The sequence below is a fragment of the Panulirus ornatus genome, chromosome 6, assembly GCF_036320965.1.
Source record: "Panulirus ornatus isolate Po-2019 chromosome 6, ASM3632096v1, whole genome shotgun sequence".
Classification (NCBI taxonomy): domain Eukaryota; kingdom Metazoa; phylum Arthropoda; class Malacostraca; order Decapoda; family Palinuridae; genus Panulirus; species Panulirus ornatus.
In genome coordinates, this window is record NC_092229.1 from 26,724,231 (window position 1) to 26,741,107 (window position 16,877).

The 16,877-nt window shown below is 42.7% G+C and overlaps 1 protein-coding gene across 1 annotated transcript in view; it reads right to left on the reverse strand.

The window, feature by feature from the left end:
- LOC139749133 (sorting nexin-25-like) overlaps window positions 1-16,877 on the reverse strand; it is a 455,484-nt gene that overhangs the window by 386,353 nt on the left and 52,254 nt on the right.

Below are 16,877 nucleotides of genomic sequence, written 5' to 3' on the forward strand. Positions count from 1 at the left end.
CCAAGATGTGAAAAAAGGAGAGATAGGTAGTATGTTTGAGGAAAGGAACCTGGATGTTTTGGCTCTGAGTGAAACGAAGCTCAAGGGTAAAGGGGAAGAGTGGTTTGGGAATGTCTGGGGAGTAAAGTCAGGGGTTAGTGAGAGGACAAGAGCAAGGGAAGGAGTAGCAATACTCCTGAAACAGGAGTTGTGGGAGTATGTGATAGAGTGTAAGAAAGTAAATTCTCGATTAATATGGGTAAAACTGAAAGTTGATGGAGAGAGGTGGGTGATTATTGGTGCATATGCACCTGGGCATGAGAAGAAAGATCAAGAGAGGCAAGTGTTTTGGGAGCAGCTGAATGAGTGTGTTAGTGGTTTTGATGCACGCGACCGGGTTATAGTGATGGGTGATTTGAATGCAAAGGTGAGTAATGTGGCAGTTGAGGGAATAATTGGTATACATGGGGTGTTCAGTGTTGTAAATGGAAATGGTGAAGAGCTTGTAGATTTATGTGCTGAAAAAGGACAGATGATTGGGAATACCTGGTTTAAAAAGCGAGATATACATAAGTATACTTATGTAAGTAGGAGAGATGGCCAGAGAGCGTTATTGGATTACGTGTTAATTGACAGGCGTGCGAAAGAGAGACTTTTGGATGTTAATGTGCTGAGAGGTGCAACTGGAGGGATGTCTGATCATTATCTTGTGGAGGCTAAGGTGAAGATTTGTATGGGTTTTCAGAAAAGAAGGTGAATGTTGGGGTGAAGAGGGTGGTGAGAGTAAGTGAGCTTGAGAAGGAGACCTGTGTGAGGAAGTACCAGGAGAGACTGAGTACAGAATGGAAAAGGGTGAGAACAATGGAAGTAAGGGGAGTGGGGGAGGAATGGGATGTATTTAGGGAATCAGTGATGGATTGCGCAAAAGATGCTTGTGGCATGAGAAGAGTGGGAGGTGGGTTGATTAGAAAGGGTAGTGAGTGGTGGGATGAAGAAGTAAGAGTATTAGTGAAAGAGAAGAGAGAGGCATTTGGACGATTTTTGCAGGGAAAAAATGCAATTGAGTGGGAGATGTATAAAAGAAAGAGACAGGAGGTCAAGAGAAAGGTGCAAGAGGTGAAAAAAAGGGCAAATGAGAGTCGGGGTGAGAGAGTATCATTAAATTTTAGGGAGAATAAAAAGATGTTCTGGAAGGAGGTAAATAAAGTGCGTAAGACAAGGGAGCAAATGGGAACTTCAGTGAAGGGCGCAAATGGGGAGGTGATAACAAGTAGTGGTGATGTGAGAAGGAGATGGAGTAAGTATTTTGAAGGTTTGTTGAATGTGTTTGATGATAGAGTGGCAGATATAGGGTGTTTTGGTCGAGGTGGTGTGCAAAGTGAGAGGGTTAGGGAAAATGATTTGGTAAACAGAGAAGAGGTAGTGAAAGCTTTGCGGAAGATGAAAGCCGGCAAGGCAGCAGGTTTGGATGGTATTGCAGTGGAATTTATTAAAAAAGGGGGTGACTGTATTGTTGACTGGTTGGTAAGGTTATTTAATGTATGTATGACACATGGTGAGGTGCCTGAGGATTGGCGGAATGCGTGCATAGTGCCATTGTACAAAGGCAAAGGGGATAAGAGTGAGTGCTCAAATTACAGAGGTATAAGTTTGTTGAGTATTCCTGGTAAATTATATGGGAGGGTATTGATTGAGAGGGTGAAGGCATGTACAGAGCATCAGATTGGGGAAGAGCAGTGTGGTTTCAGAAGTGGTAGAGGATGTGTGGATCAGGTGTTTGCTTTGAAGAATGTATGTGAGAAATACTTAGAAAAGCAAATGGATTTGTATGTAGCATTTATGGATCTGGAGAAGGCATATGATAGAGTTGATAGAGATGCTCTGTGGAAGGTATTAAGAATATATGGTGTGGGAGGAAAGTTGTTAGAAGCAGTGAAAAGTTTTTATCGAGGATGTAAGGCATGTGTACGTGTAGGAAGAGAGGAAAGTGATTGGTTCTCAGTGAATGTAGGTTTGCGGCAGGGGTGTGTGATGTCTCCATGGTTGTTTAATTTGTTTATGGATGGGGTTGTTAGGGAGGTAAATGCAAGAGTTTTGGAAAGAGGGGCAAGTATGAAGTCTGTTGGGGATGAGAGAGCTTGGGAAGTGAGTCAGTTGTTGTTCGCTGATGATACAGCGCTGGTGGCTGATTCATGTGAGAAACTGCAGAAGCTGGTGACTGAGTTTGGTAAAGTGTGTGGAAGAAGAAAGTTAAGAGTAAATGTGAATAAGAGCAAGGTTATTAGGTACAGTAGGGTTGAGGGTCAAGTCAATTGGGAGGTGAGTTTGAATGGAGAAAAACTGGAGGAAGTGAAGTGTTTTAGATATCTGGGAGTGGATCTGGCAGCGGATGGAACCATGGAAGCGGAAGTGGATCATAGGGTGGGGGAGGGGGCGAAAATTCTGGGGGCCTTGAAGAATGTGTGGAAGTCGAGAACATTATCTCGGAAAGCAAAAATGGGTATGTTTGAAGGAATAGTGGTTCCAACAATGTTGTATGGTTGCGAGGCATGGGCTATGGATAGAGTTGTGCGCAGGAGGATGGATGTGCTGGAAATGAGATGTCTGAGGACAATGTGTGGTGTGAGGTGGTTTGATCGAGTGAGTAACGTAAGGGTAAGAGAGATGTGTGGAAATAAAAAGAGCGTGGTTGAGAGAGCAGAAGAGGGTGTTTTGAAGTGGTTTGGGCACATGGAGAGGATGAGTGAGGAAAGATTGACCAAGAGGATATATGTGTCGGAGGTGGAGGCAACAAGGAGAAGAGGGAGACCAAATTGGAGGTGGAAAGATGGAGTGAAAAAGATTTTGTGTGATCGAGGCCTGAACATGCAGGAGGGTGAAAGGAGGGCAAGGAATAGAGTGAATTGGAGCAATGTGGTATACCGGGGTTGACGTGCTGTCAGTGGATTGAATCAAGGCATGTGAAGCGTCTGGGGTAAGCTATGGAAAGCTGTGTAGGTATGTATATTTGCGTGTGTGGACGTATGTATATACATGTGTATTGGGGGGGGTTGGGCCATTTCTTTCGTCTGTTTCCTTGCGCTACCTCGCAAGCGCGGGAGACAGCGACAAAGTATAAAAAAAAAAAAAAAAAAAAAAAAAAAAATCATTTCACTGATGATACAGCCCTGGTGGCTGATTCGTGTGAGAAACTGCAGAAGCTGGTGACTGAGTTTAGTAAAGTGTGTGAAAGAAGAAAGCTAAGAGTAAATGTGAATAAGAGCAAGGTTATTAGGTACAGTAGGGTTGAGGGACAAGTCAATTGGGAGGTAAGTTTGAATGGAGAAAAACTGGAGGAAGTGAAGTGTTTTAGATATCTGGGAGTGGATTTGGCAGTGGATGGAATCATGGAAGTGGAAGTGAATCATAGGGTGGGGGAGGGGGCGAAAGTTCTGGGAGCATTGAAAAATGTGTGGAAGTCGAGAACATTATCTTGGAAAGCAAAAATGAGTATGTTTGAAGGAATAGTGGTTCCAACAATGTTATATGGTTGCAAGGCATGGGCTATAGATAGAGATGTGCAGAGGAGGGAGGATGTGCTGGAAATGAGATGTCTGAGGACAATATGTGGTGTGAGGTGGTTTGATCGAGTAAGTAATGAAAGGGTAAGAGAGATGTGTGGTTATAAAAAGAGTGTGGTTGAGAGAGCAGAAGAGGGTGTTTTGAAATGGTTTGGTTACATGGAGAGAATGAGTGAGGAAAGATTGACCAAGAGGATACATGTGTCAGAGGTGGAGGGAACAAGGAGAAGTGGGAGACCAAATTGGAGGTGGACAGATGGAGTGAAAAAGATTTTGAGCGATCGAGGCCTGAACATGCAGGAGGATGAAAGGCGTGCAAGTAATAGAGTGAATTGGAATGATGTGGTATACCAGGGTCGACATGCTGTCAATGGATTGAACCACAGCATGTGAAGCGTCTGGGGTAAACTATGGAAAGTTTTGTGGGGCCTGGATGTGGAAAGGGAGCTGTGGTTTCAGGTGCATTATACATGATAGCTAGAGAGTGAGTGTGAACGAATGTGGCCTTTGTTGTCTTTTCCCAGCGCTACCTCGCTCACATGCGGGGGGAGGCGGTTTTCATTTCATGTGTGGCGGGGTGGCGACGGGAATGAATAAGGGCAGATAGTATGGATTATGTACATGTGTATATATGTACATGTCTGTGTGTGTATATATATGTATACGTTGAAATGTATAGATTTGTATATGTGCTGTGTGTGGACGTGTATGTATATACATGTGTATGTGGGAGGGTTTGGCCATTCTTTCGTCTGTTTCCTTGCACTACCTTGCTAACAAGGGAGACAGCGACAAAGTATAATAAATAAATATAAAATGAATTCAATAAAGTTAGTAAACAGCAAGAATCATTATTCATAAAAAAGAAAATGAATTTAAATACCAATTTGCATTACAAACTATCAATATCATACATAAATCTACTACCGAAAATGAACATCTGCTGAATCAAGCACATGGACTGGGCTCATGGGTGGCAAATTGATTAAATATCAGTAAGCGCAAAGTTTTTCATATTGACAATAGTCTGTGCATATCACAGAAGGCAACTAAAGGGGGCAAGATGGGGATTAGGAATCCTTCCCCTATTGTATTCAATTTCTAAAACATGGAAAAGAAGAAGTAGCCAAGCAGGAAGAGCTCATCCTCCTCGAAGGCTCAGCCTGGGGTGTCTGAATGTACGTGGATGTAACCAAGATGAGAAGAAATGGGATAGGTAGTATGGTTGATGAGAGAAAGCTGTATGTTTTGGCTCTGCGTGAAATGAAGCTCAAGAGCAAAGGGGATGAATGGTTTGGAAATCTCTTAAAGAGCAAAGTTAGGGGTCAGTGAGAGGACAAGAGATAAGGATGGAGTAGCAGTACTGCTGAAGCAGGAGTTGTGGGAGGATGTGATAAAGTGTTAGGAAATGAGCCCTAGACTGATGAGGATAAAAGTGAAAATGGATGGTGAAAGATGGGTGACTTTAGCTTATACACCTGGTCATGGGAAGAATGATCATGAGAGGCAAGTGTTCTGGGAGTAGCTAAGAGAGTAAGTCAGCAGGTTTGATGTAAGAGACCAGATATAAGTAATGGGTGATTTAAATGTGAAGAGGAATAATGTGTGCTCATATAATTGGGGAGCATGGGGTATTCAATAAAGTATATGAAATGGTGAACAGCTTGTGGAGTTGTGTGCTGAAAAAGAACTGGTGATGGGGAATACCTGGTTTAAAAAGAGGGACATACAGAAATACATGTATGTATGCAAGAAAGATGGGCAGTGGGGATTACTGATTTACACATTAATTGACAGGCATGCAAAAGAGACATTCAATGTGAAAGTGCTCAGAGTGGAAGCTGGTGGGACGTTTGATTACTATATTGTGGTGGCAAGGTTGATGATTTGTAGAGGTTTTTGGAAGAGTGTTGAGAGTATGTGATCATGGAAAAGAGACGTGTGAAAAAATATCATGAGAAATTAAGAGTAGAATGGCAAAAGGAGAGTAAATGAAGCTACGAGAATGGGTCAGAAATGGAAGGCATTTAGGGAAAAAGTGAAGGCATGTGCAAGAGGTGCATAGGGCACACAAAAGTGGGAGGTGGGCATATTAGAAAGGGTAATGAATAGTGGGATGAAGAAGTAAAGCTGCTTGAGAAAAGCGAGGTGTTTCGACAAAACTTACAGGAAAGGAGTGTACATGATTGGGAGTTATGCAAAATAAAGTGGCAGGAGGTCAAGAGGTGTTGAAAACAAGGGGAAATGAGAGTTGGGGTGAGTGAGTATCAGTAAACTTTAGGAAGAATAAGATATTTTGAAAGGAGGTTACCTATGTACAAAAAGCAAGAAACAAGTGGGAACATTGGTGAAGGGGTAAAGGGGGAAGTAGTAAAAGGTAACAATGAAGTGAAGAGGAGATGGAGTGAGTACTTTAAAGGACTGTCGAATGTATTTGATGATAGTGTAGCGTATGTAGGATGCTTGGGTTGGGGTGGTATGCAAAGTGAGAGTCTTGGAGAATGGTTCCGAGAAGAGAGAATGGGTGGTGAAAGCTTTAAGTAGGATGAAATGTAGCAAGGTGACTGGAGTGGATGGTATTGCTGTTAAATTTATCAAGAGAGTGTGACTGGTGTTGATTGGTTGGGTGAGATTTTCAGTGTTTGTATAAATCACGGCAAAGTGCCTACTGATTGGCAGAACATATGTATAATGCCCCTATATAAAGGCAAGGGGGATAAAGGTGAGTGTTCAAATTACAGATGTATAAGTTTCTTGAATGTATCTGGTAAGTTTTATGGAAGGGTAGTGACTGAGAGAGTGAGGGCATGTAAAAAGCATTAGATTAAGGAGGAACAATGCAGTTTCAGAAGCAGAAAAGGGTGTAAGGATCATGTATTTGCTTTGAAGAATGTGCACTAGAAATACTAAAAGAAATGGATGGATGTGTATGTAGCATTTATGGATCTAGAGAAAGCATATGAATATGATAGGTTTGATAGAGATGCCTTATGGAAAGTCTTAAGAATATATGGTGTGGGTGGTAGGCTGCTTAAACCAGTGAGAAGTTCTCATCAAGGGTGTAAGGCAGGTGTATGAGAAGGAAGAGAGGAGAGTGAATGGTTCCCTGTAAAGGTTGGTCTGTGACAGGAGTGTGTGATGTCACCTTGGTTGTTTAATTCATTCACCGATGAGGGTGGTGAGGGAATCAAAGGTGTGAGCATTTACAGAGGACGCAAGTATGCAATTTGTAAGGGATGAGAGGGCCTGGGAAGTGAGTCAGTTGTTGTTTGCCGATAATAAAGCACCGGTAGCAGATTCGAGTGTCTACCTGTAGAAGTCACCAGTACCGGTGGCAGATTTGAATGTCTACCTGTAGGAGTTGGTGACTGAGTTTGGAGGGGTGTGTGAAAGGAGAAAGTTGAGAGTAAATGTGAATAAAAGCAACAACATTAAGTTTAACAGAGTTGAGGGACAAAGAAGTTGGGGGTGTGAGTCTGAATGGAGAAAAAGTGGAGGAAGTGAAGTGTTTTAGATACCTGGGAAAGGACATGCAGCAAATGGAAAATAGAAGTGGGAGTAGGTCATGGAGTATGTGAGAGAGATGAAGGTTCTGGGAGCAATGAAAAATGTGTGGGGAGACAGATCATCATCTAGGAAGCAAAAATGGGTATGTTCGGAGGTAAAGTAGTCACAACATTATCACATGGATGCGAGGCATGGGCTGTAAATAAAACTGCACAGAAGAGTATGGGTGTGTTTGAATGAAATGTCTGAGGACAATATGGGAAGTGAGGTGGTTTGACTGAGTAGGTAATGAAACAGTAAGAGGGAGGTGAGGTTATAAAAAGTGTGTGGTTGAGAGAGCAGAGGAGGGCGTGGTTAAGACATATGGAGACAATGAGAGGGGAAAGGTTGACAAAGAGGATATATGTATCAGAAGTGGAGGGAACAAGGAGAATGGGAAGACCAAATTGGAGATGGAAGGATAAAATAAAACTATTTCAAGAGATCGGGGCCTGAACATGCAGAAGGATGAAAGGCGCGCATGGGATAGGGTGAATTGGTATGATGTGGTATACAGGGGTAGAGATGCAATCAAAAGGCTGAACAAGGGCATGTGAAGCATTCAGGATAAACCATGGAAAGGGCCGTGTGGCTGGTTATGGAGAGGGAGCTGCACTGTTGGTGCATTACAAATGACAGCTAAAGAATGGATGTGAGTGGATGTGGCCTTCTTCATCTGATCCTGGAGATACCTCGCTAACTTGGGAAATGGCAATAAAGTATGAAGGAGTCAAGCTGGGAGTGCTCATCCTCCTCAAAGGCTCAGATTGGGGTGCCTGAATGTGTGTGGATGTAACCAAGATGAGAAGAGAGGAGAGGTAGTGTACTAGAGGAAAGAAACCTGGATTTTCTGACTCTGAGTGAAACGAACTCATGGGTAAAGGGGAAGAATGGTTTTGAAATGTCTTGGAAGTACAGTCAGGGGTTGGTGAGAGGACATGAACTAAAGAAGGAGTAGCACTACTCCTAAAGAATGAGTAGCACTACTCCTGAAGAATGAGTTGTGGGATTGTGTGATAGAGGGTAAGGAAGTAAATTCTAGTTTGATGTGGGTAAAACTAAAGGTGGATGATGAGAGATGTGTGATTATTGGTGCTTATGAACCTGGCCATGAGAAGAAAGATCATGAGAAGCAAGTGTTTTAGGAGCAATTGGGTGAGTGTGTCAGCAGTTTTGGTGCAAGAGACTGAGTATTAGTTATAGGTGATCTAAATGTGAAGGTAAGTAATGTGGCAGTTGAAGGTATAATTGATGTGCAAGTGGTACTGAATGGAAATGGTGAAGAGCGTGAGGAACTGTGTGCTAAAAAAAAGATGAGTGATTGGGAAAACCTGGTCTAAAAAGTGATATAAAGAAGTACATGTACATGAGTAGGAGAGATGGTCAATGAACATTATCAGATTACATATGAATTGATAGGCATGTAAAAGAGACTTTTGGATGTAAATGTCTTGAAAGGGGCAACTGGTGGGATATCTGATCACTATCTCATGAAGGCAAGGGTGAAGATCTGTTGAAGTTTTCAAAAAAAGAGAGGAAAATGTTGGGGAGAAGAAAGTTGTTAGAGTAAATGAGCTTGGAAAGGAGACTCATATGAAGAAATACCACGAAAGATTGAGCGTAGAATGGCAAAAGGTGTGACCAAATCAAGTGAAGTGAGTGGGTGGGTGAGGAATGGTAGGTATTTAGGGAAGCAGGGATGGCGTCTGCAAGTGATGCATGTGGTATGTGAAAGGTGGAAGGTGGGCAGATTAAAAAGGATAGAAAGTAGTCGGATGTATGGTATGTGAAAGGTAGGAGGTGGGCAGATTAAAAAGGATAGAAAGTAGTCGGATGTAGAGGTAAAGTTGCGATAAAAAAGAGAAAAGAGAGGCATTTGGGTGGTACTTACAAGGAAGGGGTGAAAATGATTTGGAGATATATAAGAGAAAGCAGCAGGTCAAGAGGAAGGTGCAGGTGTTGAAAAAGAAGGTAAATAAAAGTTGGGTTGAGAGAGTATCATCAAATTTTACAAATAAAAAGATGTTTTGGAAGGGGGCAAATAATGTGTGAAAGACAAGAACAAATGGGGTCATCAGTAAAAGGAGCAACATTGGAAGTGATATCAGGTAGTGATGGAGTGAAGAGGATATGGAGTCAGTATTTTGAAGGATTATTACATGTGTCTGAAGATAAAGTGGCAGAAATAAGGTGTTTAGGTCAGGAAAGTATGCAAAGTGACAGAGTCAGGGAGAGTGGTTTGGTGAAAAGAGAAGAGGTGGTGATATCCTTGCAGAAGATGAAATCCAGAAAGGCGGTGGGATAGGATGGTACTACAGTTGAATTCATTAAGAAAGGGGGTGACTATGTTGTTGACTGGTTGGTAAGGATATTCACTATATGTATGGATCATGGTGAAGTGCCTCAGGATTGGAGGAATGCATGTACAGAGCCAATGTATGAGGGCAAAGGGGACAAAAGCAAGTATTCAACCTACAGAGGCATAAGTTTGCTGAATATACCTGGAAAATTATATGGAAGGGTATTGACTGAGTGGATGAAGGCATGTACTGAGCATCAGATTGTAAAGGAGCAGTATGGTTTCAAAAGTGGTAGAGTATGTGTGATTCAGGTGTTTGCTTTAAAGAAAGTGTGTGAGAAATACTTAGAAAAACAGATGGATTTGTATGTGATATTTATGGATCTGGAGAAGGCATATGATAGGGATGCTTTGTGGAAGGTCTTAAGAATATATGGCATGGGAGGTAAGCTGCTAGCAGTGAAAAGTTTTTATCAACGGTGTAAGGCATGTGCACAAGTAGGAAGAGAGGAGAGTGATTGGTTCCCAGTGAAGGTCGGTCTGCAGCAAGGGTGTGTAATGTCACCGAGTTTGTTCAGTTTGTTTATCGATGGGGTGGTTAGGAAGGTGAAAGCAAGACTTTTGGAGAGAGGGGCGAGTATGCAGTCTATTAGGGATGAGAGGTCCTGGGAAGCAAGTCACTTGTTCACCGATGATACAGCACTGGTGGCTGATTTGAATGAGGAACTGCAGAAGTTGGTGACAATTGGATGAGTGTGTAAAAGGAGAAAGCTGACAGTAAATGTAAATAAAAGCAAAGGTAATAGGTTTGGGAGGGTTGAGGGACAAGTTAGCTGGGATGTAAGTTTGAATGGAGAAAAATTAGAAGTGAAGTACTTTAGATGTCTGGGAGTGGACTTGGAAGCAAATGGAACCATGGAAGAGGAAGTGATTCATAGGGTGGGGGTGGGGGAAGGTTCTGGAAGCACTGAAGAATGAGTGGAAAGAGAGAATGTTATCTTTGGGGGAAAATGGGTATGTCTGAGAGAATAGTGGCTCCAACTATATCATATGATTGTGACGCATGGGTTGTGCAGAGGAGGGTGGATGTGTTCAATATGAAATATTTGAGGACAATGTGTGGTATTAAGTGGTTCCAATGAGCAAATAAAGAAAGGGTAAGAGAGATGTGTGGTAATAAAAAGAGTGTGGTTGAGAGAGCATAAGAGGGTGTATTGAAATGGCTTGGACACATGGAGAGAATGAGAGGAAAGGTTGACAAAGAGGATATATGTGTCAGAAGTGGTGGGAACAAGGAGAAGCAGGAGACTACATTGGAGGTAGAAAGATGGAAAGAAAGAGATTTTGAGTGGTCGGGGTCTGAACATGCAGGAGGGTGAAAGGCGTGCATGGAATAGAGTGAACTGGAACGATGTGGTAAACTGGGGTTATGTGAAACGTCTGGGGTAAACCATGGAAAGGTCTATGGGGGTCTGCATGTGAATAGGGAGCTTTAGTTTCAGTGCATTACTCATGACAGTTTGAAAATGTAAGTCAGAAGATGTGGCCTTTCTTTGTATGTTTCCTGAAGCTACCTCGCTGATGCAGAGGGTGCCAATGATGTTTCCTGCAAGGGAGAGGGGCACCAGGAATAGACAAAGGTGAGCAATTATGAGGATGTACATATACATATATGTATATTCCTATGAGTCCTGGGGGCCAAGTGAACTTTCGAGATTCATTTTTCCTGTGGAATCATATGAATATACTTGATCATGTGCATAATTGTAATCAATTCCAGCATATATGTATATGTATGGGAATAGGGGAGAAAGAATACTTCCCATGCATTCCCCATGTGTAGTAGAAGGCGACTAAAGGGGATGGGAATGGGGGGCTATAAACACCCCCATTGTATTTCAACTTTCTAAAAGGGGAAACAGAAGAAGGAGTCATGAGGGGAGTGCTCATTCTCCTCGAAGGCACAGATTGGGGTGTCTAAATGTGTGTGGATGTAACCAAGATGAAGAAAATGGAGATATAGGTAGTATGTTTGAGAAAAGGAACCTGGATGTTTTGGCTCTGAGTGAAACAAGCTCAAGGGTAAAGGGGAAAAGTGGTTTGGGAATGTTTTGGGAGTAAAGTCAGCGGTTTTCGAGAAGACAAGAGCAAGGGGAGGAGTAGCAATACTCCTGAAACAGGAGTGGTGGGGGTATGTGACAGAGTGTAAGAACGTAAACTCTAGACTGATATGGGTAAAACTGAAAGTGGATGGAGAGAGATGGGTGATTATAGGTGCATATGCACTTCGGCATGAGAAGAAAGATCATGAGAGGCAAGTGTTTTGGAAGAAGCTGAGTGAGTGTGTTAGTAGTTTTGATGCACGAGACTGGGTTATAGTGATTGGTCATTTGAATGCAAAGGTAAGTAATATGGCAGCTGAGGGAATAATTGGCGTACACTGGCTGTTCAGTGATGTAAATGGAAATGGTGAAGAGCTTGTAGATTAGTGTGCTGAAATAGGACTGGTGATAGGGAATATCTGGTTTAAAAAGAGAGATATACATAAGTATACATATGTAAGTAGGAGAGATGGCCAGAGAGCGTTACTGGATTATGTGTTAATTGATAGGCGCGTGAAAGAGAGACTTTTGGATGTTAATGTGCTGAGAGGTGCAACTGGAGCGATGTCTGATCATTATCTTGTGGAGGCGACGGTGAAGATTTGTAGGGGTTTGCAGAAAAGAACAGAAAATGTTGGGGTGAAGAGAGTGGTGAGAGTAAGTGAGCTTGGGAAAGAGACTTGTGCGAGGAAGTACCAGGAGAAACTGAGTGCAGAATGGAAAAAGGTGAGAGGAAAGGATGTAAGGGGAGTGGGGGAGGAATGAGATGTACTTAGGGAAGCAGTGATGCCTTGCGCAAAAGATCCTTGTGGCATGAGAAGCGTGGGAGGTGTGAAGATTAGAAAGGGTAGTGAGTGGTGGGATAAGGAAGTAAGATTATTAGTGAAAGAGAAGAGAGAGGTATTTGGACGAGATTTGAAGGGAAATTGTGCAACGACTGGGAGATGTATAAAAGAAAGAGGTAGGAGGTCAAGAGAAAGGTACAAGAGGTGAAAAAGGGTAAATGAGAGTTGGGGGAGAGAGTATCATTAAATTTTAGGGAGAATAAAAGGATGTTTTGAAGGAGGTAAATAAAGTGCGTAACACAAGGGAACAAATGAGAACTTCGGTGAAGGGGGCAAATGAGGAGGTGATAACAAGTAGTGATGATGTGAGAAGATGGAGTGAGTATTCTGAAGGTTTGTGTGAAAGAAAAAAGCTGAGAGTAAGTGTGAATAAGAGCAAGGTTATCAGGTATAGTAGGGTTGAGGGACAAGTCAATTGGGAGGTAAGTTTGAATGGAGAAAAACTGGAGGATGTGAAGTGTTTCAGATATCTGGGAGTGGATTTGGCAGCGGATGGAACCATGGAAGTGGAAGTGAGTCACAGGGTGGGGGAGGGGGCAAAAATTCTGGGAGTGTTGAAAAATGTGTGGAAGGCAAGAACATTATTTCGGAAAGCAAAAATGGGTACGCCTCAAGGAATAGTGGTTCCAGCAATGTTGTATGGTTGTGAGGCATGGGCTATAGATAGAGTTGTGCGGATGAGGGTGGATGTGTTGGATATGAGATGTCTGAGGGCAATATGTGGTGTCAGGTGGTGTGATCGAGTAAGTAAGGAAAGGGTAAGAGAGGTGTGCGGTAATAAAAAGACAGTGGTTGAGAGAGCAGAAGAGGGTAATTTGAAATGGTTTGGTCACATGGAGAGAATGAGAGAGGAAAAATTGACAAAGAGGATATATGTGTCAGAGGTGCAGGGAATGAGGAGAAGTGGGAGACCAAATGGGAGGTGGAAAGATGGAGTAAAAAAGATTTTGAGCGATCGGGGCCTGAACATGCAGAAAGGTGAAAGGCGTGCAAGGAATAGAGTGAACTGGGATGATGCAGTATACAGGGGTTGAAGTGCTGTCAATGGATTGAACCAGGGCATGTGAACCATCTGGAGTAAACCATGGAAAGTTTTGTGGGGCCGGATGTGGAAAGGAAGCTGTGTCTCGGTGCATTATATGTGACAACTAGAGACTGAGTGTGAATGAATGTGGCCTTTGTTGTCTTTTCCTAGCACTACCTCATGCACATGAAGGGGGAGGGGGTTGTCATTTCATGTGTGGTGGGGTGGCAATGGGAATGAATAAAGGCAGCATGTATGAATTATGTACATGTGTATATATGTATATGTCTGTGTATGTATATGTATGTATACACTGAGATGTATAGGTATGTATATTTGCGTGTGTGGACATGTATGTATATACATGTGTATGTGTATATATATATACATATCTGTTTCCCCTTTCAGAAAGTCAAAGTACAAGGAGGGGAGGGTTTCTGGCCCCCCGCTTCCGTCCCCTTTAGTCGCCTTCTACGACACGTGAGGAATGCGTGGGAAGTATTCTTTCTCCCGCGTTTGCGAGGTAGCGCAAGGAAACAGACGAAAGAAATGGCCCAACTCATCCCCATATACATGTATATACATACACGTCCACACACGCAAATATACATACCTATATATCTCAATGTACACATATATATACACACACAGACATATACATATATACACATGTACATAATTCATACTGTCTGCCTTTATTTATTCCCATCGCCACCTCACCACACATGGAATAACATCACCCTCCCCCCTCATGTGTGCGAGGTAGCGCTAGGAAAAGACAACAAAGGCACCATTTGTTCACACTCAGTCTCTAGCTGTCATGTAATAATGCCCGAAACCACAGCTCCCTTTCCACATCCAGGCCCCACAGAACTTTCCATGGTTTACCCCAGACGCTTCACATGCCCTGATTCAATCCATTGACAGCAAGTCGACCCCGGTATACCACATCGATCCAATTCACTCTATTCCTTGCCCGCCTTTCACCCTCCTGCATGTTCAGGCCCTGATCACTCAAAATCTTTTTCACTCCATCTTTCCACCTCCAATTTGGTCTCCCACTTCTCCTCATTCCCTCCACCTCCGACACATATATCCTCTTGGTCAATCTTTCCTCACTCATTCTCTCCATGTGACCAAACCATTTCAAAACACCCTCTTCTGCTCTCTCAACCATGCTCTTTTTATTTCCACATATCTCTCTTACCCTTACATTACTTACTCCATCAAACTACCTCACACCACATATTGTCCTCAAACATCTCATTTCCAGGACATCCACCCTCCTGCGCACAACTCTATCCATAGTCCACGCCTCGCAACCATACAACATTGTTGGAACCACTATCCCTTCAAACATACTCATTTTTGCTTTCGGAGATAATGTTCTCGACTTCCACACATTCTTCAAGGCTCCCAGGATTTTCGCCCCCTCCCCCACCCTATGATTCACTTCCGCTTCCATGGTTCCATCCGCTGCCAGATCCACTCCCAGATATCTAAAACACTTTACTTCCTCCAGTTTTTCTCCATTCAAACTTACCTTCCAATTGACTTGACCCTCAACCCTACTGTACCTAATAAACTTGCTCTTATTCACATTTACTCTTAACTTTCTTTTTTCACACACTTTACCAAACTGAGTCACCAGCTTCTGCAGTTTCTCACATGAATCAGCCACCAGCACTGTATCATCAGCGAACAACAACTGACTCTTTTCCCAAGCTTTGTCATCCCCAACAGACTGCATACTTGCCCCTCTTTCCAAAACTCTTGCATTCACCTCCCTAACAACCCATCCATAAATATATTAAACAACCATGGAGACATCACACACCCCTGCCACAAACCTACATTCACTGAGAACCAATCACTTTCCAATAACCCCCTTTTTTTATAAATCCACTGCAATACCAACCAAACGTGCTGCCTTGCCGGCTTTCATCTTCTAGAAAGCTTTTACTACCTCTTCTCTGTTTACCAAATCATTTTCCCTAACCCTCTCACTTTGCGCACCACCTCAACCAAAACACCCTATATCTGCCACTCATCAAACACATTCAACAAACCTTCAAAATACTCACTCCACCTCCTCCTCACATCACCACTACTTGTTATGACCTCCCCGTTACCCCCTTCACTGAAGTTCCCATTTCCTCCCTTATCTTACGCACTTTATTTACCTCCTTCCAAAACATCTTTTTATTCTCCCTAAAATTTAATGATACTCTCTCACCCCAACTCTCATTTGCACTCTTTTTCACCTCTTGTACCTTTCTCTTGACCTCCTGCCTCTTTCTTTTACACATCAGAGGTATAAGTTGAGTATTCCTGGGAAATTATAGGATAGGGTATTAATTGAGAGGGTGAAGGCATGTACAGAGCATCAGATTGATGAAGAGCAGTGTGGTTTCAGAAGTGGTAGAGGATGTGTGGATCAGGTGTTTGCTTTGAGGAATGTATGTGAGAAATACTTAAAAAAGCAAACGGATTTGTATGTAGCATTTATGGATCTGGAGAAGGCATATGATTGAGTTGATAGAGATGCTCTGTGGAAGGTATTAAGAATATATGGTGTGGGAGGCAAGTTGTTACAAGCAGTGAAAAGTTTTTATCGAGGATGTAAGGCATGTGTATGTGTAGGAAGAGAGGAAAGTGATTGGTTCTCAGTGAATGTAGGTTTGTGGCAGGGGTGTGTGATGTCTCCATGGTTGTTTAATTTGTTTATGGATGGGGTTGTTAGGGAGGTGAATGCAAGAGTTTTGGAAAGAGGGGCAAGTATGCAGTCTGTTGTGATTGAGAGAGATTGGGAAGTGAGTCAGTTGTTGTTCGATAATGATACAGCTGCTGGTGGCTGATTCATGTGAGAAACTGCAGAAGCTGGTGACTGAGTTTGGTAATGTGTGTGAAAGAAGAAAGTTGAGAGTAAATGTGAATAAGAGCAAGGTTATTAGGTACAGTAGGGTTGAGAGTCAAGTCAATTGGGAGGTAAGTTTGAATGGAGAAAAACTGGAGGAAATGAAGTGCTTTAGATATCTGGGAGTGGATTTGGCAGCGGATGGGACCATGGAAGCGGAAGTGAATCATAGGGTGGAGGAGGGGGCGAAAAATCTGGGAGCGTTGAAGAATGTGTGGAAGTCGAGAACATTATCTTGGAAAGCAAAATTGGGTATGTTTGAAGGAATAGCGTTTCCAACAATGTTGTATGGTTGTGAGGCGTGGGCTATGGATAGAGTTGTGTGCAGGAGGGTGGATGTGCTGGAAATGAGATGTTTGAGAACAATATGTGGTGTGAGGTGGTTTGATCGAGTAAGTAATAATAGGGTAAGAGAGATGTGTGGTAATAAAAAGAGTATGTTTGAGAGAGCAGAATAGGGTGTTTTGAAATGGTTTGGTCACATGGAGAGAATGAGTGAGGAAAGATTGACAAAGAGGATATATGTGTCAGAGGAGCAGGGAATGAGGAGAAGTGGGAGACCAAATTGGAGGTGGAAAGATGGAGTGAAAAAGATTTTGAGTGAT